Consider the following 14,471-nt stretch of genomic DNA (forward strand, 5'->3'; position numbering starts at 1 on the left):
CTGAAAAGGACCTTAAAAATTATTGACTCCAACTTCATAATTCATAAGTGAGAAAACTAAGTCCCTGAGAGATTAAAAGATTTGTTGAAGGACACCCAGTTAGTTAGTGTCAATCAGTTCTGAAATGCTGGTCTCTTGACTCTGGTCCTTCAAATATTTCAGTCCTAATTCCCTGGTTAGGGCAAGTCAGCAGCTGTGAAGCAAATGGACTTAAATTTCGAGTAAAATCAGAGCTAAAACACAGATAAACCCAAGGGCTTCTGTTCCAAATTAAACAGGTGAGAGAAGATAATTCAGATTATTTTATTTATGAAAATTTTAAAATTATACACTGTTAGAGAAGCCCTTAGTTTTCATAAATGAAAATAAGAAAGAACTGAAATGACTCTGTCCACCTGAGTCACAACACCAGAACAGACACGAAACTACAACTTTGAATGCAATTGTGAAACAGACTCCACATAATTCCTGTGGATAAAATGAGATACCATATAGAGTAGCTGTCCTTCATTTGCAATAATTAGAGCTTGCAGTTGGTCAATTAATTAAAAACCGGGTAAATAAACATCATTTAAAAATGATACATGATACTGAAATAATTTTTTTAAATTTTAAACATGAATATACACTTAGTCTCTGTATGTGTATGTGTGTTAGTCACTCAGTAGTGTCTGATACTTTGTGACCCCATGGACTGTAGCCCGCCAGGCTTCTCTGTCCATGGAATTCTCCAGGCAAGAATACTGGAGTGGGTTGCCATTCTCTTCTCCAGGGGATCTTCCCAACCCAGGGAATTAACCCCAGTCCCCTGCATTTCAGGCAGATTCTTTACCGTCTGAGCCACCAAAGAAGCCCTCTCCATATGTGGATAGACAACATTTTCCTTTCATTATGTGTATTAGTTTCTTACTGATGCTGTAAAATATTACCACAAGCATAGTGGCTTAAAATTACACAAAATTATTATCATAATTCTGGAGGTCAGAAACCCAAAATGGATCTCACTGGGCTAAAATCAAGGTGTCAGCAGGGCTGCAGGGCAGCCTCCACTGGAGGTTGCAGGGGAGAATCTGTTTCTTGCCTTTTCCAGCTTCTCAGGGCCACCCACGATCCTTGGCTCATGTATTGGTGGTGTAGTCGCTCAGTCGTGTCCAACTCTTGCGACCCCATGGACTGTAGCCTGCCAGGCTCCTCTGTCCATAGAATTCTCAAGGCAAGAATACTGGAGTGGGTTGCCATTTCCCTTCTCCAGAGGATCTTCCCTGCCAGGAACTGAACCTGTGTCTCCTGCACTGCAGGCAGATTCTTTACCTACTGAGCTATGAGGGAAATCATAGCTATTGGCTCATGGCCCCCTCCTGATCTCAGAGGGACAACAGTGGGCAGTGGCTCAAAGCAAGATCTTAGTTCTCTGCCCAGAAATTGGACCTGGGTAGCCTGAAAGAAAACTAAGACTCCTGGCCCCTAGTCAACCAGGGGTAGAGGCTAGAAACAAGGTTCCTCTGGCTCTTGACCCCACTGAAAAAATGCATTTCTCAAGGAGGTAAAAACAGGTACAAAGTTTATTATTAGAGACACAGCACAACAAGTGGGAGAGCACATAGAGAAACTGTTTAAGACAGAACAAGGCAGAGACACACACCTGGAGAGAAAGGGTGTGGGCATCCTCCCCGGTGAGAAGGAGTGTAGTAAAGATGTGGGCCAAGCCACTTACATAGAGCAGTTCTTTCCAGTCTTTGTTTGCCTTTGGCCAAATATTCAGTTTCTTTTTCCACCCCTGACCTGTTCTAGGACCATTCCCAACATGCATGTGCAATTGTTTTCCAAGGTGGATTCTAGCCCAGAGGCCTATGGGGGCAGGGGGGCGGTGGGGGGGGGGGGGTGTTGGCATCACCTATGATAGGATGGCATCTTCTCCTTTTTGCTCCCCAAGGAGCATATGCAATGTCTCCCTTGCCCCAAGGATGGGAGATATATCTCTTGATCTTTTACTCCAACAGGGTTTAGCTCCTCTCTGTTCCTGCCTTGACTGTTATCTTCAAATGTCCTCAGGAGACAAAGCCTGGCTATTTACCCAGTTTCCATTATCTCTATTTGGAAGTGCAAACAGGAGGCCTCCTGTAAATGCCTAACCTGGAATCCATCTCTCTCCTGCCTCACTCTCACCTTTGAAGCCAGCAATCCCCTCTCCAGTCTTGCCTCCCTTGTCATATCTCTTTCTCTGATCGATTCTTCCTTCCTTTCTTTAGAAAGACCCTTGGGATCACACTGAGTCCTACTGAATAAACCAGGAAGATCTCTCCATCTTGGAGTCTTTAACTGAATCACATCTGCAAGCTCCCTTTGGGCCACATGAGGTAACATATATGCAGGTTCTGAAGATTAGGATGTGGACATCTTTGGGGTGGGAGCAGTATGTTACCAGCCACAACATGGCTCTGCTGACTGGAGATGAGTTTTCTTTCCTTCATGAATCATACATAAAAATCATAGACATTTTACAAATGGTAGTGTACGTATTTCTGAAGAAGGAAATGGCAACCCACTCCAGTTTTTTTGCCTGAAGAATCCTGTGGACAGAGGGGCCTGGTGGGCTGCTGTCCATGGGGTCGCACAGAGTTGGACACGACTGAAGCGACTTAGCAGCAGCAGCAGCAGCAGTGTATATATGTCAACCCCAGTCTCCCAGTGCCTCCCACTCACCTTCCCCTCCCATGTCCACACGTCTGTTCTCTATATCTGTGTCTCTATTCCTGCCCTGCAAGTAGGTTCATCTGTACCATTTTTCTAGATTCCACATATATGCATTGATATATGGTATTTTTTTCTTTCTTACTTACTTCACTCTGTATGACAGTCTCAAGGTCCATCCACATCTCTACAAATGACCCAATTTCATTCCTTTTACTGGCTGAGTAATATTCCACTGTGCAAGATCTGGCACTAAGAATTATACACATAGACATTTATGACTGGAAATTGGAGATGCATGATAGGTAGAAAAACAGCAGCCAGGAAACTAGCCTGATGGCTACGGAAAGTGAGAAAAGATTGCAGATACATTCTGCTCAAGCCAAGATAAAAATCTAGAATTAACTTAGTTGATTATGTAAGTTTAATTTCAATTAGTAAAGTCTTTAATTATAGTTAAAGGCTTGTTTCCTTTGTTAATCTACTTTTGGTGTCTCTCTGAATATTTAGTATAGCTGTCTAACTAAAGGGCTATTTTTAAAAATATGTAATTGTCTGGAAAAAGTGTATTGAACCCGTTTTTCAAATGACCTATCTTTAGGAAACTGAGCTATCTGGCTCATTAAACTATAAATGTATCCAGGCCTTCTCATGAAAGCATATTTTAACTCAAGCTGAGCAGTGTAGGGTAGAGACACTCACTAATATCCTACGGTTGTAAACATAGACATGCTAATATGCAGCAGAAAAACTGTGATAAATGCAGAATTAAAAGGCTTTCCCATGACTGTGTTCTTTTGCCCTTGAATGGCTTTTGTCTTTGACTGCTGACTGAGGAACGGTCTCCATCTACTAGGTTGTTGAAGGAGGGCAAGAGAGACTCTAAATGACCTGAAGAGCACCATCCTCTAAGCTGAGATTGGCCTTTCTGCCCAAAGTTATGGCTTTCTTCATCCCCAGCCTAAGTGCAAGCAAAGCACACTCTCTATATTAGTTTGCTGAAGCCACCATGACAAAGAGCTGCATAATGTATAATTATGCATAATGCATAATTTCCACAGAAATGTGTTGTCTCATGTTCTGGTGACTAGGATTCTGAGATCCATGCTCCAACCCCTAACACTCTCTGCAGAGGAAGACATCCTCATCCTATGCTTTGAACTAATTCTCCCAATGATTTTTAATAACCAGTACACAGTCAAATTTAACCAGGTACTTTAGTAATAATGATAATCATAAAAAATTTTAGTGAGTGCCAGATGAAATGAAAAGCAAAAAAATTAATAAAATAAAAATTGGTTGTATTGGGGCATACCCCAATACAGAATGTTTTTGGTGTTAAAAAAATAAAAACAAAATTTTTTAAATTTAGTTAATAAAAATCAATACAGTTTACTATTAGCTATGCCTAGGAAGCCACACTGTCAGTAAGAAAGAAGAAACTAACAATGACAGGGAAATGCAAGAAGCAGAGAAAAGATTTTTTTTAAATTAATGTATTTTTTAATTGAAGGATAATTGCTTTACAGAATTTTGTTGTTTTCTGCCAAACCTCAACATGAATCAGCCAAAGGTATACCTATATATATGTATAAATTTTTTTAAAATTTTACTTATATAAAGAAACTTTTTTTTTTTAATTTGGTTGTGCTGGGTCTTAGTTGAGGCCTGTGAGATCTAGTTCCCCAACCAGTAATGGAACCCAGGCCACCTGTATTAGGAGCATGGAGTCTTAACTGCTCAACCACCAGGGAAGCCCCAAAATCTTTTTTTTTTTTTTAAAGCAGAGGAAACAGACCAAGTTTAGGGAGCACATGTAGTCCCTCATGGGAAACCATGTTTATCAGATGAGAAGAAATTGTCAAAGAGGGAACCTGGGATTGACAGGTGGCTCCCTAGCACACCTGAAACATCTGAGCATCCTTTATCTTATCCTTGATGGTAGGGATGAATCTGATGTTTGTTTCTCTATAACTGTCCTGGTCTAGAGTAGAGCTGGATGTGGAAAACAAAGCATTTATCCAATAAGGTACAAAGTTGTTAAGTGTATCTCTTTTACAGTAAGCATTTAAATAAAGGACAAATGCAGACTTTCATTCATTGACACAGGTATGAAGAAACACACACTGGACTAAAACGTTAAAGACATTCACTCCACATGTGCAATAAATACTAAACAAGAAGAAAGTCCCAAGGATTCTACAATCCTTCCTACAGATCAGGTTGTATTTTTCTTGCTTAAGAGTCATTAAAATTTTTCATCTTCCTGCAAGATCTCAGTTATGTGGCATGAATCAATAGCTTTATGGATAGTTCAAGTTCTCAGAGTTTTTAATTTCCTTTTTAAAACAACAACATTCCCAAGATGTATGGTGCATAGTTCTATGTGATAGTACACAGAACTTACTGAATTTAGGGTCATCTGTGTTATGAAGGCAGATGTTTGGAACACTAAGTTGACTCTGTCAAACACTATAAACAATCATGAAGCATTTTAAGTGAATTCTGTTCATTTGTCTTTTTCTTACAAAAAGAGTTTGAGAAAGTGCTTTAGCAGAGGATCTTCTACCATGTAATGAATAAAGTAATAATTAAAGACATAAAAGCTTTATCTTTGTTATTTTGCCTTCAATAAAACTGGCATCACCTTTAACCCATTTTCTAACTCACTAGCTTTTCATCCATAAGGAAATAACATCTTATCAAACTTTAGAATATTGCTAGGAATGATCATAAATGTATCATAACACTGATTTGTATTTTTATTCTCTCATAACCACAAACAGAACTTTGCATCATTGGTATTTTTTCAACATCTAATATATTAGTTGAGACTCTGGTTGCAATGGACAGAAACCAAACATAAAGTAACTTAAAAAACAAGATTATGGGCTCATAAATTTGGAAAGTTTGAAGTTGTATTATAGCATGGGTGGATATAGGAATTCAAATGATGTTATCAAGGTTCTGTCTCTTCATTTTCTAATTGTTTTCTTTTGTTAATTGCACATTCTCTCCTACCTGACAAGTGGCACATCATTCAAACGCCCAAACACACAGTACTCTGTAAGTAGAGAATTAGGTTTTTTTTTTCACTTTCCCCCCCAACATTTTCCCTCTAACAACTGGGTCTTATTATGCTGATACTGGAGCTTCTAGTCTAGGTATTATTGAGACAAAAGACTGTTAAATAATTATCGATAGGTGGCTCAGTTGGTAAAGAATCCGCCTGTAATGCGGGAGACCTGGGTTCAATCCCTGGGTTGAGAAGATCCCCTGGAGGAGGGCATAGCAACCCACGCCAGTATTCTGGCTTGGAGAATACCCAAGAACAGGGGAGCCTGGTGGGCTACAGTCCATGGGGTTGCAAAGAGTCAGACACGACCAAGAGACTAAGCACACATCCTGATTACAGTCACTTTTATCTCAACAAGAAAGACAAACATGTTCATTTGCTTAAGTATAGGGGATTTTCTACAGCTATATCTTTATGATGTAAAACAACTGGAAGAAAAAAAACAAAAAAATAGCATCTTCACTGAACAATATGTTAGTTTCCACTTAGCAGAGAGTTAATGGGATTACAGTTTCTATACCAATTTGAAAGCTGCAGACATATTCGGAAAGTCATAATATTCCTTTCTGCTCTATTATTTGAATCAATAAACTTCAGAAGTTTTGTATTAATATTTAAAATGAAACTTTGTGATATATCACAACAATGACTCTCATTTAAAAACTAAGTATTCTTTCACTTGATATTGAATCATCACCCTAAGACAGTAACAACAGGAAAGACATAGACTAGAAAGTCAACTATGATTATGAATGCCAGTGACAAACATCTCCTACTTTGATCCTTTGTGGTATTCAATTTTTATGTGGAAGAAATAACAAAAGAAGTTTTGGTTTATTTGACTAAACTGCAATGATCTGCAAGACCTGGTTCAGAAACACAGCATCAACAATATTATCATTGTTGCTATTATCATTACACAGGAGTTTGACCTTTATGATTGTAAATACCAAAGATGGTAAAATCAACAGTTGCTTGGTTCTAGGAATTTGGTCTTGGAAATCAAGAGTTTCAGCTCTCAGTTTAAATAAACATTAAGGACATGCACAGACACCAGTGATGAAGCTGTTACTTCAAGACTTCTTTCTGTGATGTTCTTAAATTTACACAGTCTGGGCAAGTTTTCTTCCCTAGTCACGCTATAGTAGACTTTGGTTTATTGTGAACTCTTCCTAATGCTGGTCATTTCCTGCTGGAGATTCAGTTGTATCCCATACTTGGACAGACTTTGGATAAGTATTTAAGGATATCCCAATGACGCGAGGTCTCCTAATTATTCTTTTAGTATCCTAGACTTCTCTGCAGTATTACAGTTAAAATCATACACCTATGTTATTCCTTGTTCATTAACTGTGTTCCTGTAACACCATAAATCTTATGAAAGTAGAGGCTATATCTGACTGTATATTTATTGACTAGAAGCATAGTGTCAGAATAAATGTAAAATATTCATTTCTTGAATGAGTGAATGAAGGAGGCAATTGCAAATGGCACCCTCCCAGTTCTTCATAAATTCATGTGACTTTTACAGTAGATAAGTGGGAGGTGTAGAGTAAGTTCATGTTTTCTCAATTTGTCTGTCTTTGAAAATACAGATTATCAGACCTTTCCCATGGAGATTCAGAGGGTATGCGGTGGAATCCAAGCACCGATGTTTTAAATCGCTGCCCTAGGGAAAACCAACAGAGCAAACTTGGGAGATATAATATTACAGGTTCATACCACTTTAGATCCATAATTCTAAATCCATAATTACTCTCTGTTCAGTGATCAAAAGGACTTCTGGAATTCACAATTCTTCTGTTTATTAAAAGAAATGTTAATATGATTACACTTCTTTGTTCTGCCCACTTGGAATTTCCTGATTTAACATTTGAAATGTTGAAACTGAAGAGCACTTTGGCTTAGGCAGGAAATTTAATCTTAGGAGTTCTGTGCCTGGTCTTTGAGAAAATAAAAACTTTCAGCTAGTGTGGGAGTCTAGCTGACCACTCAACATCCTTAGATGACAGGATTTGACTGTTTTTGCATTGCATGATCTTTTATTTTAGGAAACTGTGTTTTAATGGTATGCACAATCACAGAGCCTTGGAGCAGACATTTGTTGTTTTATTCTTCCCAGCCTCCCCCTCCCCTCTCCTGGTAACAGATCCCAAATTTTGCTTTGGAGGAACCATTTCTTATCACACGGCACAGCATGGATAAAATTGACCTCATCCCCTAAATTTTAAAGTGGAGTCTGATTGGCCTAAACCTATGAGCAAATTCCCTCCTCTAGCTGAGTAATTGGTTCAGTGCGGGGTACAGAACCTAAGTAGAACTGTGCTGTGCTTAGTCGCTCAGTCATGTCTGACTCTTGAGACCCCATAGACCTCAGTCTTCCAGGCTCCTCTCTCTGTGGGATTCTCCAGGCAAGAATACGGGAGTGGGTTGCATTTCCTTTTCTAGAGGACCTTCCTGACCCAGGAATCGAACCCAGGTCTCCTACATTGCAGGCAGACTCTTTACCAACAGAGCTACAAGGGAAGCCCAGTAGAACTAGTGAAGCAAAAGAAATGTTTGCTGAAACTTCCAGGAATGCAAAACATCTCTCTTCCCTGGAGGCTACCAAAAGAAACCTTTCTTTTTCTAGCCAATGAGTGTGAAAATGTGAGGTCTTGAACTGTGTGAGTCATTCTGAGACAACTGAGGGCTATCAGAGGCTCTGGGTAGGATCTGAGGATGATATCAATACAAAAGTCAGAGAAACTGAAATTAAATCAGTCCGAGACTGACATTGCTGTTGTTGCTGCTTAGTCGCTAAGTCATGTCTGATTCTTTGTCACCTCATGAACTGTAGCCAGTCAGGCTCCTCTGCATGGGATTTCCTGGGCAAGAATACTGGAGCAGGTTATAATTTCCTTCTCCAGGGGATCTTTCTGACCCAGGGGTTGAACCCAAGTCTCCTGAGTTTCAGGCAGGTTCTTTAACACTGAGCCACCAGGTAAGGCCCATGTTACAAGTCTCCAACACTTACCCTAAGTCTCAGTTCCAGCCCTCACTTGCCTTTTTGAGTATGTGGCCTAACAAATCTCCTCGGCAGTTTAGGTCATTCTGAGCTGGGGTCTCTGTCACTGGAAACTTGAAGACTCCTAACAGATATAAGATCTGTGGCTGTGTCAAATGATTCCTCAGTGATCCCTGAAGGAAGAGAGAGAGGAATTAGGAAGTCAACAGCAGCACCAGAGGTAGAGAGATGCTAGCACACCTCCCTGAAACACCACATGGCTTACCCACATTTTCCAAACCAGAAATCCATAAACATAATCTAGCAAAATATTTTTTTCTGATATGCCAATTCATTACAGAAAATCTCAGAATAATATTGAAAAAATTGAAATCGTGTTTCATTATGTGTTTCACCGAGCGCCTTTACTGGAATGAAAATAAAATTACATAAAATCAGGATTATCTCAGAAAATTCAGGGCATATGGTGGCCATATCTAGGGAACATCCACCTTGCTTTATTGGAATAAATTAAGGTTAAATTGAACACACTGCTAGAAATGCTGTTACCAGTCTGCAGGTCATAAAGATAAAAAGAGCTAAACCCACCTCTTGGTGCTGAATTGGCAAGTGAAAGAATGTGTTCTGCACACAATAGGTAGGCAGTGAATATATCTGACTGACAAGGACCCTGCTAGGACTAGCAGTGAGCTATTTAAGCCCTGCTGTTTCTTGTGGACTTTGCCAGCCTTGGCTGCAGAGTAAGGATTCTGCAGTCATTCATAGGAGCTCTAAGCCACAGATCCTCTTCCTCCACTTCAAACTTTTGTAATCCCTACAGTCAGGTGCTGGGCCCTCATTAGTGAGTGATAGGTGCACAGGGTCTGAAGGAAACAATGTTGTATGTGATTATCTGCTGAGGATAATAATTTCACTGTGCCTGTGTCAACAGGATTGTTACTATGGAATTTGTAAATATATTCACTAAACTGTAAAATGATAGTCTTGTATTGAAATCGACCTGCTTTTAACCTATGTGTTTTAGGCATCTGGCATCTAAAAATTCTGCTGTACAGCACAAATCAAAATAGATAAAACCAGTTGGCAGAAAATAAAAATGAGGGTGAGCAAGCTTTTCCATTTCTGGAAGAAGCTAAGAAACAAAATCGAAAAATTAAAATATTTAAAAATTAAGATTATTTCAAAATAATTTGAAAATCCAAATTACAAAAGATTCTTAAAAAATATTAACAAATACATGTTCCAATATATTCACGCTCATAATATGTACACACAGGCTTCCCTGGTGGCTCAGTTGGTAAACAACCCACCTGCAATGCAGGAGACACGGGTTCTATCCCTGGGTCAGGAAGATCCCCTGGAGAAGGGCATGACAATCGACTCCAGTATTCTTGCCAAGAATTCCATGGACTGAGAAGCCTGGTGGACTATAGTCCAAGGGGTCACAAAGAGTCAGACACTATTGAAGCGATTGAGCATGCATACATGATATGCATATGTATATACACATACATTTCAGATGATCTCAAGCATAATGAACAAAAGGTAGCAAAAAGCTTAAGATAAGCCAGTTTGGCTTGGTAGAGAAGCAATTGTAATTCCAGTGATGGAACAACATGCTGTGGTTTCAGAGAATATTCGCAGAAGAACCAAGGGTATGCATAACCCTCATATTTAAGTTTTACTGTCATATAATGACAAAAGATCACACTTTCTTGAATAATGAAATTTAACATCTCACGTCCCTGTCTGCCTGAGAAAGAACTCTGTCCCATTCAATCACAAACTATCCTAGGTCTTTCCTCAGGATTTCCCTTCCAAACCCCATGAAGCTGTTTTCTCATTCATTCCCTCCAGACTTTTGATAATAACTGTCATTCATCGAGCATTTATTATGTACTCATCACTGTGCCAGGTGATTTTCATTTCTCACTTTGTCCCAATAACAATCAAATAGGTGCTCTGTTTAGTCATTTCACATAGAGAAACTGAGGCTTAAGCTCAGAAGCTAACAAAAAGCAGAGGCAGAACTCAACCTGAATTTTATCCTAGTCTCATTCGAAAGCCTGTGCTCTTCACCATTACATAACTGACTATTAACTATTACCTTTGGATTTCTTTAAAGAATTCTATAATGCTCTCAGTAACTGTAAGAATATCTTCCAGTCCTACAATCTGATTCTAATATAGTCTTACCGAAATTCTTCTGACGAAACACTAAGTTTAAAGGAAAAGGTAAAATGCAACAAATGACATTTGCATGGCTTGTGGCTTTAAGAATTGATCAGTTATATAATTAGACAGAATCTGGTGGTTCAGACGGCACAAGAACACACTGAACTTGTATTTTGCCCATTTTAGTAATGATTCACCAGGCTTTAATACTTAATTCCATCTGAAACTCATCAGCCCTCTATCCGGGACATTTCTTCTTTCTTTATCTGCCTGTTTGATTTCATGGTCTTGCTTTGTGCTTTTGCTGTAGAGATATTAATGATTTGGCAAGCAGAGGCTCTGATGTCAGTCTTCTGATTATACCAGTATTACTCCAGATGTTTTTCTAGCTTCTCTCTACACATCCAGTTTTTCCCTCCCTCCTTTCTCATCCTCCTGTTATTTCTTCTTTCATCCTTCTTCCATAAATGTCCTATACCATCCATTCTTCTTATGGTCCGAAGGTCATTTTTCTTTTGTTTTTATAGTTGGACACATGGTTATGGTATGAAAGGTCCAAATGTGTGTGTGTGTGTGTGTGTGTGTGTGTGTGCACTCAGTCGTTTCCAACTCTTTGCGACCCCATGGACTGTAGCCCACTAGGCTCATCTGCCCATGGAATTTTCCAGGCAAGAATACTGGAGCAGGTTACCATTTCCTTCTCCAGGGGATCTTCCTGACCCAGGATCGAACCCACGTCTCTTGTGCTTCCTGCATTGGCTGCACCACTGTGCCATCACCATGGCCATCTGGGAAGTCCAAAGGTCTAAATACCATACTTTAACCTTTTGATCACCTTAAGGAAACACAGATACAGATTAGGTATAGTATTGAATATATAGAAATAGATAGATGATATTAATAGATAGACAGACAGATAGATGATACAGATAACTCTTCACTGATTCTTCACTGATTTTGAGACCTGATTATTTATTCCGCATTTCTGCATTCATCAGATCAGGTCTGGCACAACTGGCAGTGCCTTTGATTTGATGACTTACAACAAAGACAACCAGTTCTACGACCATGGTAGGTTTTCTAGCAACTCCAGTACTTAAAAAAAAAAAAAAAACCCTCTCTCAAACAACACAAATACACAAACTTAATGTCTGTTTTAAAATTCTCAGACACCTTTCCGTATTTTCTCTCTTCATGCTCCATACAAAAAGATATAGGATCAGAGCTCCATAATTATGGGGGCTCTTTCTCCTATATTCCAAGTCTGTAATTTTTAGGAACTATACATCAACTCTCCTTTTCAAATCAAACTCCAAAAGGTGCTGTTGATTTTTTTCAGGCATTCAAAATCGGCTTGCCTATCTCTTCCTTTCTACCCCCTCCACCGCCCCCTGCCCTCCGCCTCCCTCTGGTAAGTGACAAGGTGCCACATACTGTAAGTCTAGGTGCTAGAGCAGCCCGAGTGGGCCCAGCGTCGGCATGTGCACTAGACGTACATATTTTATTATTACCTTTCCTCCACAGCCAAGACTGTCAGAGGGAAAAAACATGGCATTTTTTTACAGCTTTCTGCTAAGTGTCAGGCTTTGCACTTCAAATATTTGATAAGTGGAGCATAAGTTGCAGGAGCACACCCGTGCGAAAGGCAGACACACAGTGTAACTTTAACTCTCCTATTAACTTTTTCATCTCCCTGCAGAAGTTGTTTCTGTCCATATTTTTCCTTCAGCTGGGCTGAGTGGGAGAAAGAACTGAAAGGGAGGTCGAAGCAGATGGTTGTCACAAACTGCATACGGCAATTGAGAATTAGTGTACAAGCATATGCAACCTGGTGCAGCATGAAACATTCCAGCATCTGAGTGCTGAAATAAATCAAGCCTGGAGAGGATCGGGATGAGAAAAAGATGGAATCTTCTTCCCCTGGTACAGATATATATTTAGGCCTTCTGAATTCATTAGGATATGTTCTCTGTTTTCAGTAGGCAAGTTAACACCTAAATTGAGCAGATTCGTGTAGATTCTGGTATCTCGCCTTCTTCTCTCATCCACAGCGTGCTTTCTGAAAAGACATATTTTTGAAGAGATAGGCATCTTTTTCATATCAGGAGGACTGGAGATGATGGTATCAACGTGCCTGGACAAACTGAATCATCATCATAGTTACTAAGCAGATATAACAAGTTACAGCCACTCCCCCATTTATTAACAACAAGTAGGCACCAGGTACAGACAGCTTACGTACAGTTTCCCGGTACAGTTTTGGACTGCTCATGACCCTACTGGTGACCGATCTATTGAAAGCAGTTCACTCATAAATATATGCACTTTTAAGTGGTATTTTTCCCCCTTCGGTAAGAATGGTGATAAACAGGCATATACCAACAGTGCAGGCGTGTGTGCGTGCTAAGTTGCTTCAGTTGTATCTGACTCTATGAGACTCCTCTGTCCATGGGATTCTCTAGGCAAGAACACTGGAGTGGGTTGCCATTTCCTCCTCCAGGGGATCTTCCCGACCCAGCGATTAAACCCACATCTCTTATGTCTCCTGTATTGGTAGGCAGATTCTTTACCACAAGCGCCACCTGAGAAGCCCCACACCAACAGCAAGTGGTGTCAAATTCACAGCCTGGAAGTGCTTAAAGCAGTAGTAAGGAGATGCTACTCTGCCACGTTGCCTTTTATAATTATAAATAACTGACCAGCATCCTCAGTAGTACTCTCCTGAATTCCAGTTAATGAGGTGAAATGAGAATTTCCCCTCATGTTACAAATGAAGAAACAGAGGAGGGGAGTTTAACTGTCATTCACCTCCCTTCTCAGAAGAGCTGAGGCCAGTTTTGCAGTCAGGCTTTCTCTTTGTGGGTCCATCTGCTGCCCTGCCCTGGTGGGCATGGATTTTTGTGGCTGCACCTAAGGCTGGGGCTGATGCAGAGAGGCCCACAGGGCTGCCACTGCTCCTGCCATCAGCAGCACCTCCCCCTCCCCTAAACTTGATCCCCATGAGTTTTACAAAAGCTACAGTTGTTTTCCACAAGGCCTTTTCTGCCCTTGCATTTTTGCTTTGTTTCCCCTCCCATCTGTCCTTCTGTGACAGCCGAAAGATATGCAGAGACACACAAGAAAGGGAAAAGAGGGGAAAGTGATAGACACTGGCTCAAGAATAAATATTGAATTCCATATTGGTAGACCCAAACACAAATCAACTCTGAACTCCAGGAGTCCACCAACAAGCACATAAATCATTTATAACGATAATCCAAGACTAGGTCCAAATCTCATTAAAGTATATGAATCCTTAATCTATTTTGGCAAAAAAGCGCCAATACACATTTTTTCTTTTTATCATAAATTACAGTTCTGTGGCACTGTGCAAATATTACCAAGCTGTAAGACAGCTGTGCTCCATTAAAATGTGTAATGGTCGCTGATTCCTTACAGCACATGGTCATCAGGCTGAATCTACAGCCAGTAATTAGGAAGATGAAATGTTTAATTGTGCCTTAATTTTGATAAAATTTATCT

Source organism: Cervus elaphus, chromosome 21 (assembly GCF_910594005.1).
Source record: "Cervus elaphus chromosome 21, mCerEla1.1, whole genome shotgun sequence".
In the NCBI taxonomy this organism is placed as follows: Eukaryota; Metazoa; Chordata; class Mammalia; order Artiodactyla; family Cervidae; genus Cervus; species Cervus elaphus.